This window comes from Rhinatrema bivittatum, chromosome 14, assembly GCF_901001135.1.
Source record: "Rhinatrema bivittatum chromosome 14, aRhiBiv1.1, whole genome shotgun sequence".
In the NCBI taxonomy this organism is placed as follows: Eukaryota; Metazoa; Chordata; class Amphibia; order Gymnophiona; family Rhinatrematidae; genus Rhinatrema; species Rhinatrema bivittatum.
Genome location: NC_042628.1, coordinates 55,779,395 through 55,805,778, shown reverse-complemented (window position 1 = coordinate 55,805,778; position 26,384 = coordinate 55,779,395). Strand labels below are relative to the sequence as shown.

Genomic DNA, 26,384 nt, shown 5'->3' with positions numbered 1-26,384 from the left:
TAAGATACCAAAGGAATCGAGAGTGAAAGCAGATCAGATGTTTAGGAAAAATCTGAAAATGTGGCTGTTTCCATTGGAAGGATTGCTCAGGGTTAGGGACTCTGGAGAGGGTTCAGGGTTTATAAGCTAGCAGCTGATTTGATTCAGGGCAGCTGTCTTATTCTGTTTTATATATTTCTATTCAGCATTAATTATATTTTTAATATGTTTCTTGTTTATAATGTTTTGGCTGGTCATTATTGAATTATTTTGTCTGTATATAGTGGCAAGGGATCTTCTTGGTGTTTGGGTAATTGCCAGGTTCTTGTGACCTGGTTTGGCCTCTATTGGAAACAGGATGCTGGGCTTGATGGACCCTTGATCTGACCCAGCATGGCAATTTCTTATGTTCTTATGATGTTGATTATGTTTTGGATTTTTAACGTGACTGGTTGAGCTTTTATGTAACTTGTGAGCTGAGCAGACTATATATAGAATAATTTTTTTAATTAGATTTTTATATTTTGTTTTTTGACACTTCATAGCAGATTACGTTCAGGTACTGTACGTATTTCCCTATCACCAGAGGGCCTACAATCTAATTTTGCACCTGTGGCAATGGAAAGCAAAGTGACTTGCCCAAGGTCCAGGGCTGGTGGAAGCACTAGTCGAGTTAGGCCTGGGCCTAGGGGACCAACCATTACAGGATGTGGAGCAGCGAGTGGCAGCGGCAAAGAAGAGTGGAGATTTGGCAGGCCATGCGCTGCTCGTGGCTCAGAAAACCAAGAAGTAGGAGTTGGGGCCTTAACTGGGGGGAGGGGGGGGCACAAGGCAGAAGATGCCTAGGGCACCTAATCCCCTTGCACCGGCCCTGCAAAGGTCACAAGGAGTGACTGTGGGATTTGACCCTGGTTTCTCTGCTTTGTGGCCCGCTGCTCTAGAGTGGAGGAGTAGCCAGATTTTCATATTATTGTTTGTTCTTACAGTTGTAGATGTTACAGTCGTGGACCCTTGGGCCGGTTGGGACAGTAGATGGTATGCTATGGAAGACCACAGCAATCGTCCCAGCTGGGAGGCGGCTCGGAAGAGACTCAGAGGAGGCTTCACCAGTGGAAGTCCGAGGTCCCCCCAGGAGGAGCCCATAGGAACCCAGACCTCTTGGACTTAGGTGGAGTCCTATGCGACCAAGGACCCAGGCAGTGAATGAGAAGATGGATGAGGACTGGACCCAGGACTGGACCCAGGGTCTTCACCCTTGGAAGCCCGCGGCTCCCCCGGGAGGAGCCCGTGAGAGCCCGAGCTGCTGGGACTTAGAATCCTCTGGGCCAGCGAGTACCGGATACGAGAGGAGAGGAAGAAGCCGAAGTCGGAGTCCAGGAGCTAAGCCAGGTCGGGAGCCAGGAGTCAGAGATCCACACCAAAGCCAGGGGCAAAGCAGAGGACGGAGTAGTGGACGGAGCTGGGTCAGAAGCCAGAAGGTCAGAAGTCAATACCAAGCCAGGAACAGAAGCCGAAGGCGAAGTCGTGGAACGGAGCCAGGTCAGAAGCCAAGAGTCAGATGTCGATACCAAAACCAAGGGGCGAAGCAGGAGACAAGTTCAGGAAGCAAGCCGGGTCGAAGATAGAAGCAATCCAAGAGTCGCAGCAACTAGCAGTCAGGAAAACCTGAGGAACCTCGTTGCAAGGCGAGGATCCCATCCCAGCTGCAGGGTAATATACCCTGCAGCGTCTGATGTCATCCTAGGGGCTGTCCTTGGTTTCCCGCGCTGGCTCCTTTAAGACTGGAGCCCCTGCGCATGCACGCGGGCCTAGGGAGCGGTGCCAGTGATGGGGAGTCGGCGGCGTCTCCCTCGCAGTGGGGACACCGCGGCAGGCCGCGGAACAGGCCTGGGAGGCCGGAGACGGACTCGTGCGGGCCGGCCCCAAGGTAGGTGGAGGGACTGGGGCACGGCCCGGTCCCGCAGCAGTACCCCCCCCTCCTACGCCCCTCCCTGGGGGCCTGGGTTTGCCTGGGTAATCCAGATGGAACTGACGGAGAAGGCTTTTGTCCAGAATGTTGACAGCGGGCTCCCAGGAATTCTCTTCGGGACCATAACCCTCCCAAGAGAGAAGGTATTCCCAACGCCTGCAATGAAACTGTACATCAAGCACATCTTTAACCTGATAGATGGCGTCCTCCTGCGCCTCAGGCATGGCGGGTGTGGACGACTTCTTGTGATAAGAAGAGAGGACCAAGGGTTTTAACAAGGAAACGTGGAAGATGTTGTGGATCCTGAGCGTGTGTGGAAGATGAAGGTGATAGGAGACTGCCCCAATCCTGTCCTTAACCGCAAAAGGGCCAATGTACTTAGGAGCCAACCGCATCGAAGGAAACCGTATATGCGGACGTATTTAGTACTCAGCCACACCTTCTCTCCGGGAAGGAACATTAGGGCTGGTCATCGCAAACGATCAGCCACTTTCTTCATAATAACCGCTGTGCGCTGGAGTCTCTCCCGGGTGGATTGCCAGATCTGGCGTAACAGTCAAGCGGTGGTTTGTACTGTGGGAGATGGCACATCTACTGGGAATGGTAAAGGGGGCCACAGACGTCTGCCGTAAACCGTGTAGAAGGGGAACTTGCCGGTGGAAGAGTGCTTGTGGTGATTATAAGAGAACTCTGCCCACGGGAGCAGAACCACCCAGTCATCTTGCAGGTCTCCCATGAAGGAACGGAGAAACGTCTTCAAGGTCCAGTTTACCCGTTCTACTTGACCGTTAGCTTGGGGATGGAAGGCGGTGGTGAAGTCTAGTTGGACCCCGAAGTTCTCACATAGTGCTCGCCAATACTTCGCCATAAACTGAGAACCCCTATCCGAGGCGATGTGCAGCGGAAGCCCATGAAGGCGAAAGATATGTCGCGTAAACAAGTTTGCCAGTTCAGGCGCTGAGGGCAGTTTGGGGAGAGGCACAAAGTGGGCCATCTTAGAGAATCTATCTATGACAACCCAAATCACCGTCTTCCCCTCTGAAGCAGGCAGGTCTACAATAAAGTCCGTAGATAAGTGAATCCATGGTTCCGCAGGGACCGGCAGAGGCTGAAGAAGACCCCAGGGGCGGCCGATGGGAGTCTTCTGTTGGGCGCAGGTCGGGCAAGAGTTAACGTAGAGGCGAACATCCCTCTTAAACTGGGGCCACCAGTAATGCTCCAAGAGTAATTCCTGGGTCCTGGTTACTCCCGAATGGCCGGTCGTTAGAGAATCGTGGGCCCAGGAAAGAACCTTCTTCCGCAGTCGGAGGGGTACTACAGTCCTCCCCATCGGGACCGTGTTGGAGACCGCGAGGAGCACCTTGGCTGGATCAAGGATGTACTGGGGTGGATCTGGAATATCCTCCATTTCAGCTGTAAGGGAGAGAGCGTCCGCCTGAACATTCTTATCGGCCGGCCGGTAGCGGAGGAGGAAATCAAAGCGGCTGAAAAAGAGAGACCACCTAGCCTGCCGGGGATTAAGGCGCTGGGCACGGCATACGTACTCCAGGTTTTTATGGTCTGTGCATACAACCACCGGCTGTTGGGCCCCCTCCAACCATTGACGCCACTCTTCGAACGCCAATTTGATGGCTAGTAATTTTTTATCCCCTATTCCATAGTTCTTTTCTGCCGGCGAGAATTTCCGTGAGAAGTAGGAGCAGGGCAGGAGCTTCCCCCCTGGAGATAATTGACTTAGAACGGCCCCGACAGCAATGTTGGAGGCGTCTACTTCCACGACGAACTGTCGTTGGGGATCGGGTGCCGCAGGCATGTGTCCTGGAGAAACGCCTCCTTCAGTTTCTGGAAGGCCTGTATGGCTGCCACTGACCAGTTCTTAGTGTCTGATCCTTTCTTGGTAAGGGCCATCAAGGGTGCCACCATCTGGGAGTAATGTGGGATAAACTGCCAGTAGAAGTTGGCGAACCCGAGGAACCTCTGCAGCGCCTTGACCCCCACCGGCTGAGGCCAATCTTCGATGGCAGCGACCTTCTCCGAGTCCATATGGAACCCCGTAAAGGACATGATGTACCCCAGGAAGGGTAACGATTCCTGTTCGAATAAACACTTCTCGAACTTTGCGTAAAGCCGATTATCACGTAACTTCTGTAACACCCGACGAACATCCTGGTGGTGTGTCTGTAGATCCTTGGAGTAAATGAGCACGTCATCTAGATAAACAATCACTGAGGTGTGTAACATCTCTCGTAGAACCTCATTCATGAGGTTCTGAAACACTGTTGGGGCATTGCAGAGACCGAAGGGCATGACCCGGTATTCATAGTGTCCGTCCCTTGTATTAAATGCGGTCTTCCATTCGTCTCCCGGCCGAATTCTCACTAGGTTATAAGCTCCGCGAAGGTCTAACTTGGTAAATACCCTGGCCCCCTGCAGTCGGTCCAAGAGTTCCGGAATCAAGGGCAGAGGATACCAATCCCGGCGGGTGATGCTGTTCAAGCCACGGTAGTCTATGCAGGATCGGAGGTACCCGTCTTTCTTCGCTACGAAGAAGAAACCTGCCCCGGCTGGAGAAGTAGATGGTCGGATGAACCCCCGATCCAGGTTCTCCCGGATGTATGCCGACATGGCTTGAGTCTCCGGGAGGGACAACGGGTAGACCCATCCTCGTGGCGGTGTGGTACCTGGGAGCAGGTTTATTGCACAGTCAAAGGGGCAGTGCTCCGGGAGGATCTCAGCCTTCTTTTTGGAGAACTCATCGAGATAATCCTGATAGTGAGGTGGCAGACCCAGAGTCAAGGTCGAGAGGAATCGGTGGCCGAGTAACCGTGGCTAGGCAGGAATCAAAGCACACAGGTCCCCAGGATGCCACTTGAAGGGAATCCCACGCAATTACGGGCGAGTGCTTCCAAAGCCAAGGTAGGCCCAGGATGACCGGGTGCATGGACTTCTCTAAAATGAAGAAGGAGATCTCCTCCTGATGCAGAACGCCCGTGCGTAGAACGAGAGGCTTGGTGCGAGTGGTGATGGCGCCAGGAAGGATTCTCCCCTAAATGGAGGACACGCGGAGAGGGGGTCGTTGGGGTTGGACTCCGATCTGGAGTTGCTGAACCAGATCTTGAAGTATGAAGTTACCCCCCGCTCCAGAGTCGATCAAGGCTTGCGTCTCGAACTCTCCCTCCGGGAGGAGTAAGGTCACCGGCACAAAGCACGGGGAGTTAGAAGCGGTGTGACCTAGGGTTAGCTCCCCGACTGCCCCTAGGTCTGAGCGTTTCCCAGACGTTCATTACAACAGGCAAGGAAATTGCCCTTGCCACCACAGTACAGGCATAGGCCCAGCGACCAACGTCTCCTTCTTTCTTCTTGGGAGATGGGTCCCTGACCCACCTACATGGGTTTGATGTCTTGGGCCCCTGAAGAAACAGGCGGAGAACTCCTGCTGTGGGAAGGAGCTGATCCAAAGGGCCCCGGCCTGTGAGTCGGCCTCTTTTCTCGAAACTGGCGCTGGATGCGGCGGTCCACACGGCCTGCGAGATCAATCAGAGTGTCCAGGTCATCAGGGAGGTCTCGGGCCGCCAATTCATCTTGCAGCTTTGGGGAGAGACTCTCCAGAAAAATGCCGTGCAGGCTGTCGCTCCCCCAGTTTAGTTCGGCGGTGAGAGTCTGGAACTCCACGGCATGTTCTGCCAGAGGCCGGTTCCCCTGGCGTAACTGGAGTAACTCTGAGGCAGCAGTAGACTTGCGGGAGGCTTCGTCAAAGACCCGCCTAAAGGCAGAGACGAAGTGCACCAGGTTGTCCAGGCGAGGATCTTGACGCTCCAAAAGGTTGGAGGCCCATGCCAGAGGTCTCCCATCCAACAGGGAAATAATGAAACTTGTCTTGACCCGGTCAGTCGGAAACTGAAGCGGAAGCAGGTTGAAGTGAATGTAGCACTGGTTCAGGAACCCTCGGCACAGTTTCGCGTCCCCTGAATACCGCGAAGGTACTGGCATCTGGTTGGGGTCTGTAGCTGCTGTAGCTGTTCCTGGCACAGTGGAGCTGGCAGCCGTGGCTCCGCCAACACGGTCGGCTAACCCCTGTATAGTTGCCGTCAGAGCATCGAGGCAGGTCTGCTGCTGTTGCAGCCTCTGGGCAATACCCGGAATGGCTTTCAGGCCGGCAAGGTCCGCCGGGTCCATGGCCTTGCAAACTGTTACGGTCGTGGACCTTTGGGCCGGTTGGGACAGTAGATGGTATGCTATGGAAGATCACAGCAATCGTCCCAGCCAGGAGGCGGCTCGGAAGAGACTCAGAGGAGGCTTCACCAGTGGAAGTCCAAGGTCCCCCCAGGAGGAGCCCATAGGAACCCGGACCTCTTGGACTTAGGTGGAGTCCTATGCGACCAAGGACCCAGGCAGCGATTGAGAAGATGGACGAGGACTGGACCAAGGTAGATGAAGAGTCTTCACCCTTGGAAGCCCATGGCTCCCCCGGGAGGAGCCCATGAGAGCCCGAGCTGCTGGGACTTAGGAGAATCCTCTGGGCCAGCGAGTATCGGATACGAGAGGAGAGGAAGAAGCCGAAGTCAGAGTCCAGGAGCTAAGCTGGGTCGGGAGCCAGGAGTCAGAGATCCACACCAAAGCCAGGGGCGAAGCAGAGGATGGAGTAGTGGACGGAGCCGGGTCGGAAGCCAGAAGGTCAGAAGTCAATACCAAGCTAGGAACAGAAGCCGAAGACGAAGTCGTGGAACGGAGCCAGGTCAGAAGCCAAGAGTCAGACGTTGATACCAAAACCAAGTTCAGGAAGCAAGCCGGGTCGAAGACAGAAGCAATCCAAGAGTCATAGCAACTAGCAGTCAGGAAAACCTGAGGAACCTCATTGCTAGGTGAGGATCCCATCCCAGCTGCAGGGTAATATACCCTATAGCGTCTGACGTCATCCTAGGGGCTGTCCTTAGTTTCCTGCGCTGGCCCCTTTAAAACTGGAGCCCCTGCGCACACACGCGGCTAGGGGGCGGGGCCAGTGACGGGGAGTCAGCGGCATCTCCCTTGCAGTGGGGTGCCGCGGCAGGCCGCGGAACAGGCCTGGGATCCCGGAGACGGACTCGCGCGAGCCCCAAGGTAGGTGGAGGGACCGGGGCATGGCCCGGTCCCGCAACAGTAAATTATTGCAATTTACTGTATTTAGGTTTCCCAAATTTCTCTATTCGTTCCTTACAGATTCTACAAAACTCTGCAGCATGTTTAATTGTTAGTGGCTATCCTTGAGATCATATTACACAGAGTAAAACAGGGAGGGCCCAAGTTCCTTTCCTCTTTATTGCACTTTTATCAACCCTCATGTGCTTTGCATTCTCAAGGGTTTTACTGGATAACCCCTCTATTAAGAAACCCGGAATTGAGCTTTTTTGTCTCAGGTTCTTCTCGCTGGAATTCCTTGCCGAACTCTCTTTGAGCAATTGATGACATAAAAGTGTTGCGAAAAGAGCTGAAGGCTTTATTATTTAAGATAGCATAGCAAAACTACAAAAAAGCTATTATGCTTTATTGTTTTATTATGTATTTTATTGCTGCAGTTTTATTTTATTTTGATTACTGGTTTATGTTTATTGTCTACAATTTGTAATCTGTTTAGCAAAGTATTTCATAATATGCAGAATCTAGATATTTTTATTAAATAAATAATGAAAAATAAATAATAAATATATAGCTGTAGTGCACGAGATTTTAATGAATTTGCATGAGAGAAAATTTGCATGCACTGCCTCCATAACATGCACATTTTCTCTCATGCAGATTAATTGTGGATATCCTGAAAACCTGACAGGCTGGGGGGGTCCGCAGGACAGGGTTGGGAACCACTGTTTTAAAAGAAATCATTACAACAAGGGACCCAAAACCTGGAACCATGCAGCAGGTCCCCTTCTAGGATGCTGAATGTGGCCACCAGGTGTCGCCCTTGGCAATGACCACAACTCCTCCCCTCTCCATGTCATCCTCGGCCCCAGCCAACACAGGGATCAAATCTGGGACTTTCCACATGAAAAGACACAGCACTTGCCACGAGCCGCTGACCTGCATAGTTTTGTAATCCCATTACTTTTCATGGCACATCTCTTTTCATACCCTCCCAAAGGAGTGTTTTCTTCTCTCACCTACCTCTAACTTTCAGTCTCTCACCTTCATCTCATCCTCCCGCAGTCTTTTATCCCTGATCCCATCCTCTGACATCCTTTCTTCCTTTTGATTCACCCTTCAAAATCTTATCCCTCCATCCATTGTTAAATTGTTAAATGTAACTGTACCTTCTGTCACCTCAGTTCTGGTTCTATGTTTTTAAGTTCTATGTATTTATTGCACCCCCGTTCTATGTAAACCAGCAAGATATGTTTTCATGATTGCCGGTATATAAAAACTCTAAATAAATAAATAAAATAAATAAAAAAATCTTTCATTCCTTCCTCTCCTCCTCTTCTTTCCAACCACTCTGTGTCCCTTCCCAGCCTGTCAGGTTCCTTTTCTCCCACCGACATTACCTGACCCTCCCTGGTCTTGTGTGCTGGAGCTGCTACAGCCATCACCGCCAACAGGCCAGCTTCAGTAGCATCTTGAGGAAAGCAGTGGCACCCCATGTGGTGGCAACAGTGGAGCTCGGCAGTGCCAGTCTCGTTAGCAGGCCTCAAAGTGGGACCAGATATCCAAAGGCAGGCAACAGCTGCCACATGGCAGGTCCCAACCCTAGTGGGCCTTAGCTGCGTAGCAACAGTTGCGTGGAAGCAGCAGCGGTAACTGGAGAGCCAGAAGGCAGTTTGAAATGAATCTGCGGCCAGTGGCAAATTCAACAGGGAGAGAAAAATTCCATGACACAGTGGGAAACAGATCCTTGGCTACGACCAAGACATGTTATATGTGTGGAGGTCCCGGTGCAGTACACGGGGTAGATTAGTCAGGAGAGGACAGAACCTCCTGCGAGGTTGCTGGAATGAATGGTATTTTCAGTTAGCAGTCTAAGCAGGAGGACTGGCTTATCCGGGAGTAGGGTTTGTAGGCTAGGCCTCATGACCTATTGTTAGGAAGCAGGCAGTATACCCTGGTTGGAGAAGATGCCTCCGTATTTTGCAGTTTGTTGAGGATTTTTGGATTTTAGTGTTTTCCCTGGCTCACCTGATATTGTCTTGAGGAAGGAAAATCCTCCTGCCTTTGGAAAGGATTAGGATGAAAGAAGATCTTTTGCTCCCTCTCACACCCAATGGAGGGACAAGGCTGACTCAGGTGTGAGTGGCTGCACATTTAGGTGGAGAGTTTTGTCTGTTCTTTCAGGAGAAAGTCTGCTGTCAACCTGCTTGCCCGAGAGTGGGGAAAAGAGAAGAGTTAATTTCCCTGCTGCACTGACAGAGCCCATGTTTACCAGCTAAGAATTGTTTGTTCATCTGGAGACTTCCACTCTGTCTCGGAAGAAAAGAGAGGAGATTTGGGAGTTTGGAGACCCTGGACCTTGGTTATTGTCAGGAAAGGGATTCCACTGTTATCAAGGAGACCCCTGCCACCTGGGATACTTGTGTGGCAGACCCTCCCCATCTGGCCAGCAGATGTCACTGTCCCTGTATTAGAGAGTCTGGATTGATGTCTGAAGACTATTTAGCCCAGCCATTTTAGGACACTTTGGGATCAGTTTGAGGAAGCAGTGGAAGAGTATGGCTGTCTGATTTTTACACTCTGGTGAGACCTTCCAGCTTTACCCCAGTGGAGTTGAAGTGATACCTCATCATGCACTGCCTGCCAGAGGGTCCTTCTCCTATTAATTTACTGTGAGATAGATTTTTAAGCCTGATATGGTTTTGCAGCGAAGGGGCTCTCTACAGGGGACCACTCTAAACCCTAGGTGGGCAAGCACCAGGGATGGATCCTGCTGCGAGAGACAGTGAGGACAGAAGATGTATCCAGCTTAACTTTTGAAGTGTTTTGGGGGCTTGAGCAGAGGGGGGAGGCTTTTGGATCCCCTTCCCCACTGGGATTGCAGTGCTGAAAACTTGCCTGATCCCATTGACTTTTCCCAACGGGAAGTACCCCAGAAATATCAATAAACTAAGGATGGAAGAACAAGAGCAGGAGACCTCAAGCGGATCTCCACACCAAGGGACCAGGACGGGTGCCCGAGGAGACAATGATCAAAGATAGGATTTTTGCAGTAAAATTGGGGACCCCTCCACTAGGATTCCCAGAGGTAAATTCTAGGGATGTGAATCGTTTTTTGACGATTTAAAATATCGTCCGATATATTTTAAATCGTCAAAAATCGTTAGGGCCACGATACAATACCAATTCCCCCGATTTATCGTCAAAAAATCGTAAATCGGGGGAAGGGGGAAGGGGGAGGGCAGGAAAACCGGCACACTAAAACCCCGTAAAACCCACCCCCGACACTTTAAATTAAATCCCCCACCCTCCCGAACCCTCCCCCAAATGCCTTAAATTACCTGGGGGTCCAGCGGCACACTAAAACACCCTAAAACCCACCCCCGGCACACTAAAACCCCCTAAAACCCACCCCGACCCTTTAAATTAAATCCCCCACCCCAAATGCCTTAAATTACCTGGGGGTCCGTAGCGGCGGTCCGTAGCTTAAATTACCCCCGGGTCCGTAGCTAAATCGGGGGAAGGGGGAGAGCAGGAAATCCGGCACACTAAATCGTGGTGTCTTCAGCCGGCGCCATTTTGCAATAGACCAATACGATTCGACGCAGGTCGTTCCGGACCCCCGCTGGACTTTTGGCAAGTCTTGTGGGGGTCAGGAGGCCCCCCCAAGCTGGCCAAAAGTTCCTGGGGGTCCAGCGGGGGCCCTGGAGCGATCTCCTGCCGCGAATCGTTTCCGTACGGAAAATGGCGCCGGCAGGAGATCGGCTGCAGGAGGTCGTTCAGCGGGGGTCCGGAACCCTCGCTGAACGACCTCCTGCAGCCGATCTCCTGCCGGCGCCATTTTCCGTACGGAAACGATTCGCGGCAGGAGATCGCTCCAGGGCCCCCGCTGGACCCCCAGGAACTTTTGGCCAGCTTGGGGGGGCCTCCTGACCCCCACAAGACTTGCCAAAAGTCCAGCGGGGGTCCGGAACGACCTCCTGCGTCGAATCGTATTGGTCTATGGCCGCCGCCATTTTGCAAAATGGCGCCGGCTGAAGACACCACGATTTAGTGTGCCGGATTTCCTGCTCTCCCCCTTCCCCTGATTTAGCTACGGACCCGGGGGTAATTTAAGCTACGGACCGCCGCTACGGACCCCCAGGTAATTTAAGGCATTTGGGGTGGGGGATTTAATTTAAAGGGTCGGGGTGGGTTTTAGGGGGTTTTAGTGTGCTGCTGGACCCCCAGGTAATTTAAGGCATTTGGAGAGGGTGGGGGATTTAATTTAAAGGGTCGGGGGTGGGTTTTAGGGGGTTTTAGTGTGCCGGTTCACGATTTTAACGATTTTAACGATACTCTAAACACCCAAACGGCGACGATACGATTCCCTCCCCCTCCCAGCCGAAATCGATCGTTAAGACGATCGAGGACACAATTCACATCTCTTTTTCACACTTCTGGAGAAAGGACTTTAATTTATGATTACCAATCAGTAAACTTTTATTTTAACACCCAGAGTCTGGTCCTGTCTAATCATTACAGCCTCTCACCTCAGGGGAAGCACCTACAGTATATGTTATGTTCGTGGACCCTTGGGCTGGTTGGGACAGAGAATGAAAAGGCTGAAATGGTGTACAGCACACGTCCCAACCAGGAGGCGGTTCAGAGACCCGAAGCAAGCGGAGATACTGGACTTCGGAGGAGTCCTATGCGACCAAGGACTCTGTACCCACTGGAAGGATGGCTGCCGTCGGGCCCTGATGAAGGAAGAATCTTCGCCCTGGAGACCAGGACTCCCCCGGGAGGAGCCCTTAGGAGTCCAGCCGCTGGGACTTTTGGAGATTCACCCTGGAAGCCGAAATCCCCCCAGGAGGAGCCCGTAGGGACACGGCCGCTGGGACTTAGGCGACTCCCTGAAGATGGAAGGTGGTCCGGATGCAGGCGCCTCCTGCAGGTCGTGGGTTCCAGACGGCTGGCGCCTCCAGCAGGTCGTAGGGTATCCAAGAGTCGGATCGAGAGTCTGAGTCCAAAGGATGGTCCGCAGCCAGGCCAGGGGTCGGTGTCCAGAGAGCGGTCCACAGCCAGTCCAGGGGTCGAAGTCCAGAGAGCGGTCCGTAGCCAATCCAAGGGTCGAAATCCGAAGAGTGGTCCAAAAGCCAGTCCAGAGGTCGGAGTCCAGAAGAATCAATCCAGCGAGGAGGGCAAAGCAGAAGCGGGACGAAGAACAGATCAGGAACACAGCAACAGCAGGCCGAAGACCGGGAACCTTGTTGCAAGGCACTGGAATCATCTAGTTGCAGGGTACTTATCCCTGAAGGCGAATGACGTCATCCTGGGCCAGATTGAGGTTTTCCCGCGCTGGCCCCTTTAAATGGGGCTCCTCCCCGCGCGCGCGTGTCAGGGGGCAGGGCCTGCCGCGCCGGAGCGTCTGCGTCTCTCCCGAGGAGGGAGAGACGCGCTGGAGGGCCTGTGAGCCCGAAGAAAGTCCGAAACAGGCCAGAGAAGGGTGGAAACGGCCCAGGCCGCCCCCGAGGTAGGTGGAGGGCCCGGGGCACGGCCCGGGACCGCAACAGTATACACATGCTGGGAACCTTTTAACATCGTCTGGGCCCCAAGCGAGAGCTTACCCCCATAAGAAGATTGAGAGTCAAGCATGGGATGGAATTCCTAACCGGAGCAGCCCCTGAAGGCATAAATTAGTTTGTGCACCCTGAAGGGAGTTACTACTCCCAAAAAAGGGGGTTAGACTTGTGTTTCCATACCCTGTAGGGAGAGAACATTTCAGCACCCCAAAACCAAGAGACACTTTCACAGATACAGGAGCAGTTTGGAAAATAAGTTTGGGACATGCACGTAACCAGGACCCAGTTAATTACTTTGGAAGATCCGCAGTAAAGTTTAATTTCGGAATAGCGATGCAGCATGGTCCCAGCATATACATATATTTAGCAACAAGTCCACCCAGAGAGGAGGTTCTCCCCCATGCCATGGACACTGGAGAATCCACGCCCCAGAGCTGCTGGACTGGACAAGGACTTAGCCCCGGGATCGAGCGTGACCCCTGCCTTCTTGGCTAATACCAGAAGAGGGGGCTACATAAGGGTGACTCAAAGAGCTGGACTGCAGTGTTAGAAATGCATGTGCTCATCTGCATGAAAAGGAGTCTTGGCTGCATAAGAGCACATTTCATACACCAGCAAAACAGAGGACGCCATAGTGTTTCCAGTCTCCTTGGAAGCGACTCCGTCAACAGCGCTATTGTTATTGATGTCGGGGGTACAAAGGATACAAAAGCCAAAGCAATGAGAACATGATTAAAGAGTAGGTAGACCAGTCACTGCGTATGAAGGGTACCCCTTTTGTGACTTCGCAAAGTGAAACTGCTGGGGGGGGTTTCATTCCGTTCAGAGAAAAAAAAAAAAAGAGCCTACACTCGGCCTTTCAGGAGGTGACACCCCCCCCACTACAGGCAGGTATTCCTGACCTCATGGCCTGCAGGGAGGAAGGTTGGGCACGTGTGTCATTGGGAGTCGGCGCGCGTACAGCCTCTAAATGAAAAGGCAGCAGCCCTTGAGGGAAATGTGCGCACGAAGGCACAGAACAGCAAACGGCTTTCACTTCCAGACCGTTACAGGCATGGCTCATGCAGGGAGGATTGCTGTCGCCGCGGTGCACCCTGGGAGTGCGATACCAAGCGCTGCTGAGGCGTTAAAGCTGGGCTGTTTGCTAGGAGATGCCAATTAAACTCTTTTATAATTAGAGAAAGTCAAATCCCTGCTTGGCAAGATCTCTTACACTTCTGAGCTCCCTGCAGGGTCCACTGGGAGAGAACAAGGCTTTTTGAGAGATAGGGAGGGAGAAAAAGAAAAGATACTGACAGAGCGCACGAGATGAGGGTGGAAGAGACACAGATGAGAGGTGAATCTGCAAAAGATGAAAAGAAAAAAAAAAGTCATCACTACAATCTCAAGAACCAAGCAGTTCCCACCTTAGACTATGTATGTGTTGGCCTGACAATAAGTGCATCTGAGAAGGGAACATGGGCAGACCAGAACCCCTTTCAGTTCCATCCTGCCCCCTTAGGCCCTAGAAATGACAGTCACTCCTTTCTGGTCAGAATTAACAAAACCACAGCTTTATCTAGCATAATATATTGTGGGGCCCTGAAACCCTGAAATTATAATATTGAGGATGGGGCTATCATGGCAGAAACCCCCCCCCCCCCAAGTACAGGACCCAGGGGATTTTCCCTACCCCCCTCCAAGAATGGCCCCGAGGGGCTGAACTGAAATTCCTAGAAATGACCTTAAAAGAGCTTTCCTTATTAGTGAGGTATCACCATGGGAACCAAGATGGTAGCCCCCACAGCCATCAATTGATGTTAAAGAAACAGTCAAAATGGCTGCAACCTGGGAAGCCAACACAATGGTCTCTAGTATGTAGGACCCATAGATAGCCATCATCATGTGAGTAGTTCCCACAAAACAAGAATCCTCCTCCTGACCTGACGCTGAATGCCCACAGGGGGCTGAGACTCAATGTTATCCCCACCGAAAGACCCCAACCTGCTAATATTCCTCTCAGTTATGCAGCCTAAGAGAGTTTGCTTTCCTTTCCAGCTCCCTTTAAACCTGATTATCTTCCCTTCTTCCCCTTGTGGATGAATGCCCTGGATGCCTCTCTCCCCCCCCCATCTCACAGCCCCTATTGCTACACCCAGCAATCCTTCTTCAACTTGAGCCAGGGAGAGGGGACAAGACCATGTTAAGTTGCCCCTTTACTCCTAACAGAGATATGGCTTCCCATACATTGCATAGAAAACCCTCTAACAATGGCCTTCTAAGCAATGAAATAAGTGCTGGCTGATTTCAGCACCCTCCCTCCAGTAAACTAATATTGAAATTATTCTGTAGCATCTTTCAACCAATTGTTTCATGTGACAGTGAAGTCTGGGGTCCATCATTAATCCCATTCTATACAGATTGGGACAGAGCCCCATTGGGAAGCCTGTACTTCCAGTTCCGTAAAGACTCAGAACTGTCAGGAAATAGTTCTTCATGAAGAAGGTGGTGGATGCTTGGAATGCCCTTCCGAAGGAGTTGAAGATGAAAACAAAGAATTCAAAGGGGAATGGGATAAACACTGTGGATCCCTAAAAGTTAGAGGATGGAAATGAAGAAAAAGGTGCATGGAGGTAACCTGCATGGAGCAAGTTACTACCCTTAACAGAAGACATGGGGATTACTACCCTTAACCAATAAGCCTTGATGCTTTTGACGCAACTGCAACATCTCTCCCCACTTTGACGTTGGGGGAGGGGGGGGGAGGGAGAGGAACTGGATACAGACAACAACCAGCATGGGCCCTGACTTTTACGGTCCGGGATACTGACATGCAGATATAAGGGAAAAAGCACAGGCTTCTACGGCCAAGTCTCAAAGCAAAGAGCGTCAAGTAGCATTGTCTGAATTATCAAGAAGATTCCTCACCCAGTAAAAATGTTGCTAGCAGTAATTTATGGGCTTGACAGTTGCTTGGTTTTGATGGATTGTAAATATTATTACCCATATCATAAGGCTTGGGGGTAACTGTACGGAGCAGGAGTTACTCCCCTTGACGGAAACATGGGGGTATCCTGCACAGAGCGGCAGTTACTACCCTTGAGAGAGACATAGGGATAACCTGCTCGGAACAACAGATACTACCATAAGAAGCTTTCTGGACAGACTGGATGGGCCTTCTGGTCCTTTTCTGCCATCATTACTATGTCCACAGAAACACCCTCAACAAGGGGTGCAGAGCAGAATTAGGACATTTCCTCTAATTGTACAAAAAAAGAATATTCAAATTCTGGTGTCAGCTCAGTAACAGAGACACAAACTCAGGGCCGGCTACAGCATGAAGACTTTGAGGGGGAGGGCCCTCTATCTCCCTCTCCCCCTCAACAATACTTTCCCTGCTACCCTGCCTTATGATCGATTTCTACTCCAGCCTGATCCTCTCTTACCCTCCAGCCCCCTCCTCCCCTTGTCAGGAGAAGAGCAGCGTTTCAAGCTACATCTGCCTCCATGGGGCCGGTGTAAGAAGTTGCACCGTTTAACTCTCAGTTGTTAGCAAACTTTCCCGACGATGCAGCGAGTTTTATGCACAACATTGTACATACGGATTAGTGCCCTGTTGTGCAAATTCCGTGCTAGTGATGGCATTAGCTATTACCCACTGTATACAGAGAAAACCCCTCTTATGAGAAAGCTTACACTTTAGACACTATTTCTCAGTGTGCAATGGGGACCATTCATACTACGCGCTCCCAGCTACATTGCTTTCATTTCCCTTCTGCATAGTCCTAGCTCATAATCCCAAATTAGATATGTCAGTAGTCTCTTTGCATTTTTTCTAAATTTTTCTTTGCAATTATAATTTGTCAGCATCTGTGTTCTTTAAGAAGCAATGCTTGATGTCGGGCTCACAGTCCGTGTTTCAAATTGTGGATCTGCATCAGGGTTATTGTCTGTACCTCAAACTGCGGTAAAAATCTTCCTTCATCTCAAGTTGGCATTATAACTCATTTGGGTGCCAAATTCTAACCGGCAGAGAGGGGTGTGGGCTTACCTTGTGTTTTCTTAGCGCTGGTTAAGTTACCATAGTCTGACGTGGAGTAGAGTTTCCAAGGCTAATGTTGGTCTATGGGCAGAAGCTGGAGGCACGGTGCTGGGACCTGCAGTCGGGATTGTTTTGCACAGAAATGATGTTTTTATGTGCGCTAACCATTTTGTTTGTGCACATTTTCAGGTTTAGGTGCATATTTTGACTCCCAGTGTATTAGTTTACTGCATTGGGAGTTTAAAGAAATGATAGAGTGTGTATTAAAAAATATACTGAATTTCAGCGTAGGGTTTTAATGCTCAGCTTATTACATTGGCCTTATGATAGGTGGCATGGCAAATAATACAATAGACCCTACAACAGCAATATACCTTCTACTGGAGGTGCAGATTGGAAAACAGAACAAGCTGAACTGCTGCTGATCCCCGCACAGAATCTCCATATCGGCAGACTCCCTCCCCTCTGTCTCACACACACACACACACACACAGACCCTGAAATTCAGGAAAAAGGAGAACAAGTTAGGAACAGAAACATGCAGACAAAAACTGAACTGGGAAAAATCAAGAAGCTCAGCTCTGCCTGCAGTCCAACACCGGAGAAAAGAGAAACCAAAATGCATGTCCTCTTGTTCTATACAAAATACAAAGCGAGAAGAGATTCACATTTCCCAAAGCTGACAGCGAAAAATCAAAAGAATGAGCAGGAAAAACTTCATTTAATCCTTGGAAAAAAGAGGAGGAAGAGCAGCTGGGCAGCAAAATGTTTTCTGTCCTGCCACCAGGCCTGAAACCTAATCTGACCAGAGATGAGATGGACTGAGCAGCGTTCTTGTTACTTCTCTTCTGTAGCCCTTGGCCCTCCCGCTTATCACATGCAGGGGTGTCCTGGATTCTTTCCTGATGTGGGAAAGCACTACTGGCAGGGCCTTGGATATTTTCAGGTAGCAATAAACACTCTACTACTCGATATGGTGGTGCTCCAAAATTAAATCCATTTACTGATGCGGGCAAGCACCTTGGCAGACAGCTCACTTGCAACTGGTGCATAAGAACATAAGAACATAAGAAAATGCCATACTGGGTCAGACCAAGGGTCCATCAAGCCCAGCATCCTGTTTCCAACAGTGGCCAATCCAGGCCATAAGAACCTGGCAATTACCCAAAAACTAAGTCTATTCCATGTTACCATTGCTAATGGCAGTGGCTATTCTCTAAGTGAACTTAATAGCAGGTAATGGACTTCTCCTCCAAGAACTTATCCAATCCTTTTTTGAACACAGCTATACTAACTGCACTAACCACATCCTGTGGCAACAAATTCCAGAGTTTAATTGTGCGTTGAGTAAAAAAGAACTTTCTCCGATTAGTTTTAAATGTGCCCCATGCTAACTTCATGGAGTGCCCCCTAGTCTTTCTACTATCCGAAAGAGTAAATAACCGATTCACATCTACCCGTTCTAGACCTCTCATGATTTTAAACACCTCTATCATATCCCCCCTCAGTCGTCTCTTCTCCAAGGTGAAAAGTCCTAACCTCTTTAGTCTTTCCTCATAGGGGAGTTGTTCCATTCCCCTTATCATTTTGGTAGCCCTTCTCTGTTCCTTCTCCATCGCAATTATATCTTTTTTGAGATGCGGCGACCAGAATTGTACACAGTATTCAAGGTGCGGTCTCACCATGGAGCGATACAGAGGCATTATGACATTTTCTGTTTTATTCACCATTCCCTTTCTAATAATTCCCAACATTCTGTTTGCTTTTTTGACTGCCGCAGCACACTGTACCGACGATTTCAATGTGTTATCCACTATGATACCTAGATCTCTTTCTTGGGTTGTAGCACCTAATATGGAACCCAACATTGTGTAATTATAGCATGGGCTATTTTTCCCTATATGCATCACCTTGCACTTATCCACATTAAATTTCATCTGCCATTTGGATGCCCAATTTTCCAGTCTCACAAGGTCTTCCTGCAATTTATCACAATCTGCTTGTGATTTAACTACTCTGAACAATTTTGTGTCATCTGCAAATTTGATTGTCTCACTCGTATTTCTTTCCAGATCATTTATAAATATATTGAAAAGTAAGGGTCCCAATACAGATCCCTGAGGCACTCCACTGTCCACTCCCTTCCACTGAGAAAATTGTCCATTTAATCCTACTCTCTGTTTCCTGTCTTTTAGCCAGTTTGCAATCCACGAAAGGACATCGCCACCTATCCCATGACTTTTTACTTTTCCTAGAAGCCTCTCATGAGGAACTTTGTCAAACGCCTTCTGAAAATCCAAGTATACTATATCTACCGGTTCACCTTTATCCACATGTTTATTAACTCCTTCAAAAAGTGAAGCAGCTTTGTGAGGCAAGACTTGCCCTGGGTAAAGCCATGCTGACTTTGTTCCATTAAACCATGTCTTTCTATATGTTCTGTGATTTTGATGTTTAGAACACTTTCCACTATTTTTCCTGGCACTGAAGTCAGGCTAACCGGTCTGTAGTTTCCCGGATCGCCCCTGGAGCCCTTTTTAAATATTGGGGTTACATTTGCTATCCTCCAGTCTTCAGGTACAATGGATGATTTTAATGATAAGTTACAAATTTTTACTAATAGGTCTGAAATTTCATTTTTTAGTTCCTTCAGAACTCTGGGGTGTATACCATCCGGTCCAGGTGATTTACTACTCTTCAGTTTGTCAATCAGGCCTACCACATCTTCTAGGTTCACCGTGATTTGATTCAGTCCATCTGAATCATTACCCATGAAAACCGTCTCCATTACGGGTACCTCCCCAACATCCTCTTCAGTAAACACCGAAGCAAAGAAATCATTTATTCTTTCCGCGATGGCCTTATCTTCTCTAAGTGCCCCTTTAACCCCTCGATCATCTAACGGTCCAACTGACTCCCTCACAGGCTTTCTGCTTCGGATATATTTTCAAAAGTTTTTACTGTGAGTTTTTGCCTCTACAGCCAACTTCTTTTCAAATTCTCTCTTAGCCTGTCTTATCAATGTCTTACATTTAACTTGCCAATGTTTATGCTTTATCCTATTTTCTTCTGTTGCATCCTTCTTCCAATTTTTGAATGAAGATCTTTTGGCTAAAATAGCTTCTTTCACCTCCCCTTTTAACCATGCCGGTAATTGTTTTGCCTTCTTTCCACCTTTCTTAATGTGTGGAATACATCTGGACTGTGCTTCTAGAATGGTATTTTTTAACAATGACCATGCCTCTTGGACATTTTTTACTTTTGTAGCTGCTCCTTTCAGTTTTTTTCTAACAATTTTTCTCATTTTATCAAAGTTTCCCTTTTGAAAGTTTAGCACGAGAGCCTTGGATTTGCACACTGTTCCTTTTCCAGTAATTAAATCAAATTTGATCATATTATGATCACTATTGCCAAGCGGCCCCACCACCGTTACCTCTCTCACCAAGTCCTGTGCTCCACTGAGAATTAGATCTAAAATTGCTCCCTCTCTCATCGGTTCCTGAACCAATTGCTCCATAAAGCTATCATTTATTCCATCCAGGAACGTTATCTCTCTAGTGTGACCCGATGATACATTTACCCAGTCTATATTGGGGTAATTGAAGTCTCCCATTATTACTGCACTACCAATTTGGTTAGCTTCCCTAATTTCTCTTAGCATTTCACTGTCCATCTCACCATCTTGACCAGGTGGACGGTAGTATACCCCTATCACTATAGTCTTCCTTGACACACAAGGGATTTCTACCCATAAAGATTCCATTTTGTATTTAGTCTCATGCAGGATGTTTATCTTGTTGGACTCTATGCCATCCCGGACATAATCCATATGGAATCCATATGGAAATCAAAGAAAGAATTTCAGAAGCGCGGTGAATTGCTTCAGTCACAGATATCCTTTCCTCAAGCCCCCTCTTGAGAGATGCTCCCACCCTTGGTAGTCCAGCAGATTAAACCGAGCAATTGTAGCTGAGCTCCTGCTGCTGCCTTCCTCTGAAGCAGCTTCCCAAGCCGGTATCCAGGCAGATCTTCAGTGAAACCCAGGGCGTATACAGCTAACTCCTCTTCAGCTCCTTGGTCCTCTCTCTCAGGACCTGTCCCTGGAGCCCAACAACTGGATACCTGGGAACCTCACCCTTGAGCGCCAGCCACCTGCCTAGGATGGAAGGCAGGGAAAAAGAGCACGCTTTTGGTAGAAAACTGGTCCTTGCGTGTCCAAAAGCCACTGTGGGGGACACTTTATGCTCTACATTGGCAATCTTTGTACAACCTGCACGCCAGGAAAGTCTTCTTGAACTGAAGTGAAACACAAAAAGAGATGCACAAGACTTGGTCTACAAAGCTTTTTCCCCATAGACATGGAGGAGAAGTCAATTGTCAAAGCCATTTACTTGGATAGTGATTTACCCCTCTGAATCTTGCCTTCCTTCCATATGGCCAAAGGCATGCATGTAGCAGCATTTAGAGTTTGCATTCCCTGGGGCGTGTTTAGGTCAGGAGAGACAAATTGCATTTTCATATCTAGGAATGCTCCAGCTCTCTAGAGATACCTGTGAAATCTCCAGGGGCCAGCACTGCTTCTCCATGGCAGCCTGGAGGGAGATACTTGAACCTGAATTAGCCACATGGGCTGGGAGAAATGGCTGTGGCAAAGTCAGCTTGTGGTGGCCAGAGAAAGTGGTGGCAGCAGTGGCCAGAAGCTTCGGAGATGGAAGGGGGAAAGGGAGTCCGGAAGGAGGGAAGGGAGAATGTGTTGGGGGTGATAACTGGCGAAGGGAGAACGTGTATGTGAGAGAGAGTGCATGTCTAGGGTAGGTTGGGAGGAAGAAGGATTCAGCACCATACTTCCTCTGCACCAAATCTCAAGGTGAACAGAAGTCAAATGTTTCCCAGGTCTCTGCATATTTAACTCTCCACTCCTTACTTTTCATGGAAAAATGTACCCACATATAAAGCAGGTGCAACTGTCCAAAGATACAGTGAGCGCTTGTCAGCTTTGAAAGACAAAGGAGTTGCAGGCTCTCTGCCAATGTGGACAGTTTCAAAATTGTCCCCAGAATGAGACAAAAACCTTTAGTGAATCAGGCCCAAAGGAAGACATGGCAACTACTGAGGAAAAAAATGAATTTAAAACAAAGCAGAGGAAACGAGGGGTGAGGGACTTGGAAGACCATCACCTCCCATACCCACCAAATGATAAAATGTGATGAGTCCCCACAGTTCTCTGTGCTTTGAGATAAGAGAAGCACTGAGTTCTGATGGGCGCAAACTGTGTCGGTCCTAGAGAACATTTCTTCTAGCATCCGTTCTTTATACAGAGCGAGCGTTCCCATTTTGTCCTTGGAGCCTGATTGATTTTTATTTTCTCTCCCTGAGAGAGCTGAAAGCAGAGGAGAGGAGGGTGGCAGGATTTAATTCTTAGTATTGAACTACATGTCCTCCATTAAATCTTACAATAGGTAAAGACCTCCGGGCCTTGTCAGTCTCTGCCAATTCTTCTCTCTTCTGCTGCAATACTGCAGACCCTGTCTGATCTCCAGCTAAACCAGACTCCCCTACCGCTGAGGATTGTCTGTGTCCATCCCAGGCTTCACCCTTACTCCCCTACTGCTGAGGATTCTCTGGACCCCTCCCAGGTTTTATCCTTCTTTGTCCTAATGCTAGGGATCCTTTGGGCCTATGCTGGGGGGGGGGGGGGGTCACACAATGAAGTTATTAAGTTGCACATTTAAAACTAACGAGAAAATATTTTTTTACTCCATGCATAATTAAGCTCTGGAATTCACTGCCAGAGGATGTGGTGAAAGCTGTTAATGCAGCTGCATTTAAAAAAGATTTGGACTCCTTCCTGGAGGAAATATCCATAAACTACTACTAAGGTGGACTTGGGGAAATCCACTGCTTATCCCTGGGATAAACAGCATGGAATCCTGCCAGATACTTGTGACTTGGATTGGCCACTATTGGGAAACAGGATACTGAGCTTGATGGACCTTTGGTCTGACCCAGTATGGCAAATCTTATGTTCTTGTGTACACAATACTCAAGATGAGGTTGCACCATGAAGCGATACAGAGGCATTATGATATTCTCTGTTTTATTCTCCATTCATTTCCTGATAATTCATAGCATTCTATTTGCTTTCTTGGCTGTTGCACATTGAGCAGAGGATTTAACGTATTATCCACGATGACCCCTAGATCCTTTTCCTGGGTGGTGACTCCCAATGTGCAACCTTGCCTTATGTAGCTATAATTTGGGTTCCTCTTCCCTACGTGCATTACTTTGCACTTGTCTACATTAAATGTCATCTGCCATTTGGACACCCAGTCTCCCAGCCACGCAAGGTACGCTTGCAATTTCTCACAATCTTCTTGTAATTTAACAACTTTGAATAATTTTGTATCATCAGAAAATCTGATCACCTCACTTGTTGTTCCCATCTCTAGGTATTTATAAATATGATAAAAAGCAGTGGCTCCAGTACACATCCCCGGAGCACTCCACTATTCACCTTTCTCCATTAACTTGACCATTTAGACCTACTCTCTGTTTTCTCTGTTTTAACCAGTTCTTAATCCACAATAAAACATTGCTTCCTATCCCATGACTTTTTTAATTTACTCAAGAGTCTCTTGTGAGGGACTTTTTCAAATGCTTTCTGAAAATCCAGATACACTATATCAACTCGCTCAGCTTTATCCACACATTTATTCACGCATTCAAAAAAATGTAGCAGATTGGTAAGGCAAGACTTCCCTTGCTTAAATGCATGTTGACATTGCCCCATTAAACCATACCTATAGTTGCAGATTTGCAGTATTTTTTTTTTATTATAGTTTCAACCATTTTTCTGGCACTGATATCAGGCTAACCAATCTGTAGTTTCCTGGATCACCCTGGAACCCTTTTAAAAAGCTGACATTACGTTGACCACCCTCCAATCTTCAGGTACTGTAGCTGATTTTAATGATAGTTTACAGATTATTAATAGTAGGTCTGCAATTTCATTTTTCAGTTCTTTCAGCACTGGGATATATACCATCTGGTCCAGGTGATTTGCTACTCTTTATTTGTCAATTTGCCCTATTACATCTTCCAGGTTCACTGAAATTTGTTTCAGTTCCTCTGAATCAGCACCTTTAAATATCACTTATTTCATAAGAACATAAGAACATGCCATACTGGGTCAGACCATGGGTCCATCAAGCCCAGCATCCTGTTTCCAACTGTGGCCAATCCAGGCCATAAGAACCTGGAAAGTACCCAAAAACTAAATCTATTCCATGTTACCGTTGCTAGTAATAGCAGTGGCTATTTTCTAAGTCAACTTAATTAATAGCAAGTAATGGACCTCCTCCAAGAACTTATCCAATCCTTTTTTAAACACAGCTACACTAACTGCACTAACCACATCCTCTGGCAACAAATTCCAGAGTTTAATTTTTCATTGAGTGAAAAAGAACTTTCTCCAATTAGTTTTAAATGTGCCACATGCTAACTTCATGGAGTGCCCCCTAGTCTTTCTATTATCCGAAAGAGTAAAAAACCGATCCACATCTACCCGTTCTAGACCTCTCATGATTTTAAACATCTCTATCATATCCTCCCTCAGCCGTCTCTTCTCCAAGCTGAAAAGTCCTAACCTCTTTAGTCTTTCCTCATAGGGAAGCTGTTCCATTCCCCTTATCATTTTGGTAGCCCTTCTCTGTACCTTCTCCATCGCAATTATATCTTTTTTGAGATGCGGCGACCAGAATTGTACACAGTATTCAAGGTGCGATCTCACCATGGAGCGATACAGAGGCATTATGACATTTTCCGTTTTATTCATCATTCCTTTTCTAATAATTCCCAACATTCTGTTTGCTTTTTTGACTGCCGCAGCACACTGAACCAACAATTTCAATGTGTTATCCACTATGACGCCTAGATCTCTTTCTTGGGTGGTAGCACTTAATATGGAACCTAACATTATATAACTATAGCTTGGGTTATTTTTCCCTATATGCATCACCTTGCACTTAGCCACATTAAATTTCATCTGCCATTTCGATGCCCAATTTTCCAGTCTCACAAGGTCTTCCTGCAATTTCTCACAATCTGCTTGTGATTTAACTACTCTGAACAATTTTGTATCATCTGCAAATTTGATTACCTCACTCGTCATATTTCTTTCCAGATCATTTATAAATATATTGAAAATTAAGGGTCCCAATACAGATCCCTGAGGCACTCCACTGCCCACTCCCTTCCACTGAGAAAATTGTCCATTTAATCCTACTCTCTGTTTCCTGTCTTTTAGCCAGTTTGCAATCCACGAAAGGACATCACCTCTTATCCCATGACTTTTTACTTTTCCTAGAAGCCTGTCATGAGGAACTTTGTCAAATGCCTTCTGAAAATCCAAGTACACTGCATCTACCGGTTCACCTTTATCCACATGTTTATTAACTCCTTCAAAAAAGTGAAGCATGGGTATCTGCCAATCATATTCCTCAGTAAAAACCTAAGTAAAGAGTTTATTAAATCTCTCTGCTATAGCCTTGTCCTCCTTAAGTTCCCTTTTTACCACTTCATAATTTGATGGTCCAACTGATTCCCTGGCAGTTTTTTTGCTTCAAACTTATCTGAAAACATTTGTATCATGAATTTTTGCTTCCATGGCAAACTTCTATTCAAATTCTGTCTTTGCCTTCATTATTAATGCTTTGCATCTGACTTGCCAGGGCTTATGGTGTTTCCTGTTTTCTTCAATCGGATACAATTTTTTTGAAAGATATCCTTTGGGCTCTCACATCACGTTTTAGTCAAAGCCTGAAATATGTAATACCTTTCTTATTTATTGATTGTGTTTTCTTTTTGGGATGGGGAATGTCTCATACCACAATTTGTTTCTAGATGAAGTGCAGGAGCTGGGAATGGTCTGCTCAGACGTGGATGATGCATTGGTACACTTGATACAGGACCCCCAGCCTGGCCTGGACTCTAGGGTTGAGAGTCACGGTTTTGGCCAGTTCTCCCAAGGTTGCAGTTGTGGTAAACAGCTACAGTCATGGCAGTATCTGGGTTGGTTGGAGGACTGTAGGCTTGATTTGGGTCAGGTCAATCCCAGATGAGGAGAGAGGGTATTAGCTGCAGAGCCTCTCCATGTATCTCAGGAGCAAGGGCAAAGATGATCAGGGCTAGCAAAGATTAAATCACATGGAGAAGAGCGACATGCCATCTGTGCTCTGCTGAGGATTGGGGTGGGGGATGAGGAGAAGAGAGATGAAGGAGATAAACAGAAGAGGGCAGGGAGTGGGAGAAACATAGGAGAAAGAAAGAGAAAGAACAGAAAGACAGCGAGAATAAAATTGCATCAAAAGAGTAAATCAAATGAAATGAAAGATCCTGTATTATATGCCCAAGGAGAACCAGCAAAATTTCATAGTACCTCTTAAAAATGATTTTAGAGTAAGAGGATGAAATAAACAGCCGTGGTGGGGAGAGGTGAATTAATCTTTCCCATGCGGTTAACAAGTCGACAGTATAGCATTAATCTGTCTGATGAAGTGGCTGCAGGTTACCTCAAGAGCTCAGACACTCTGACCTCTGTCGTGACAGTCTCACAGTGAAGTCACAACAGCTGTTCATATATGGGGACAGGTATTGAAATAGGAGAGAAGTTCCCTGCCTCTGAGATGTGCTGATACACCACATCAGGCTCTGATACAGAGAATGGTGTGTCAATGAGAGA

At 48.0% G+C, this 26,384-nt stretch overlaps 1 protein-coding gene across 1 annotated transcript in view; it reads right to left on the bottom strand.

Moving 5' to 3' along the window:
* The window catches only part of CADM4 (cell adhesion molecule 4), a 300,944-nt gene that overhangs the window by 182,926 nt on the left and 91,634 nt on the right, over positions 1 to 26,384 (bottom strand).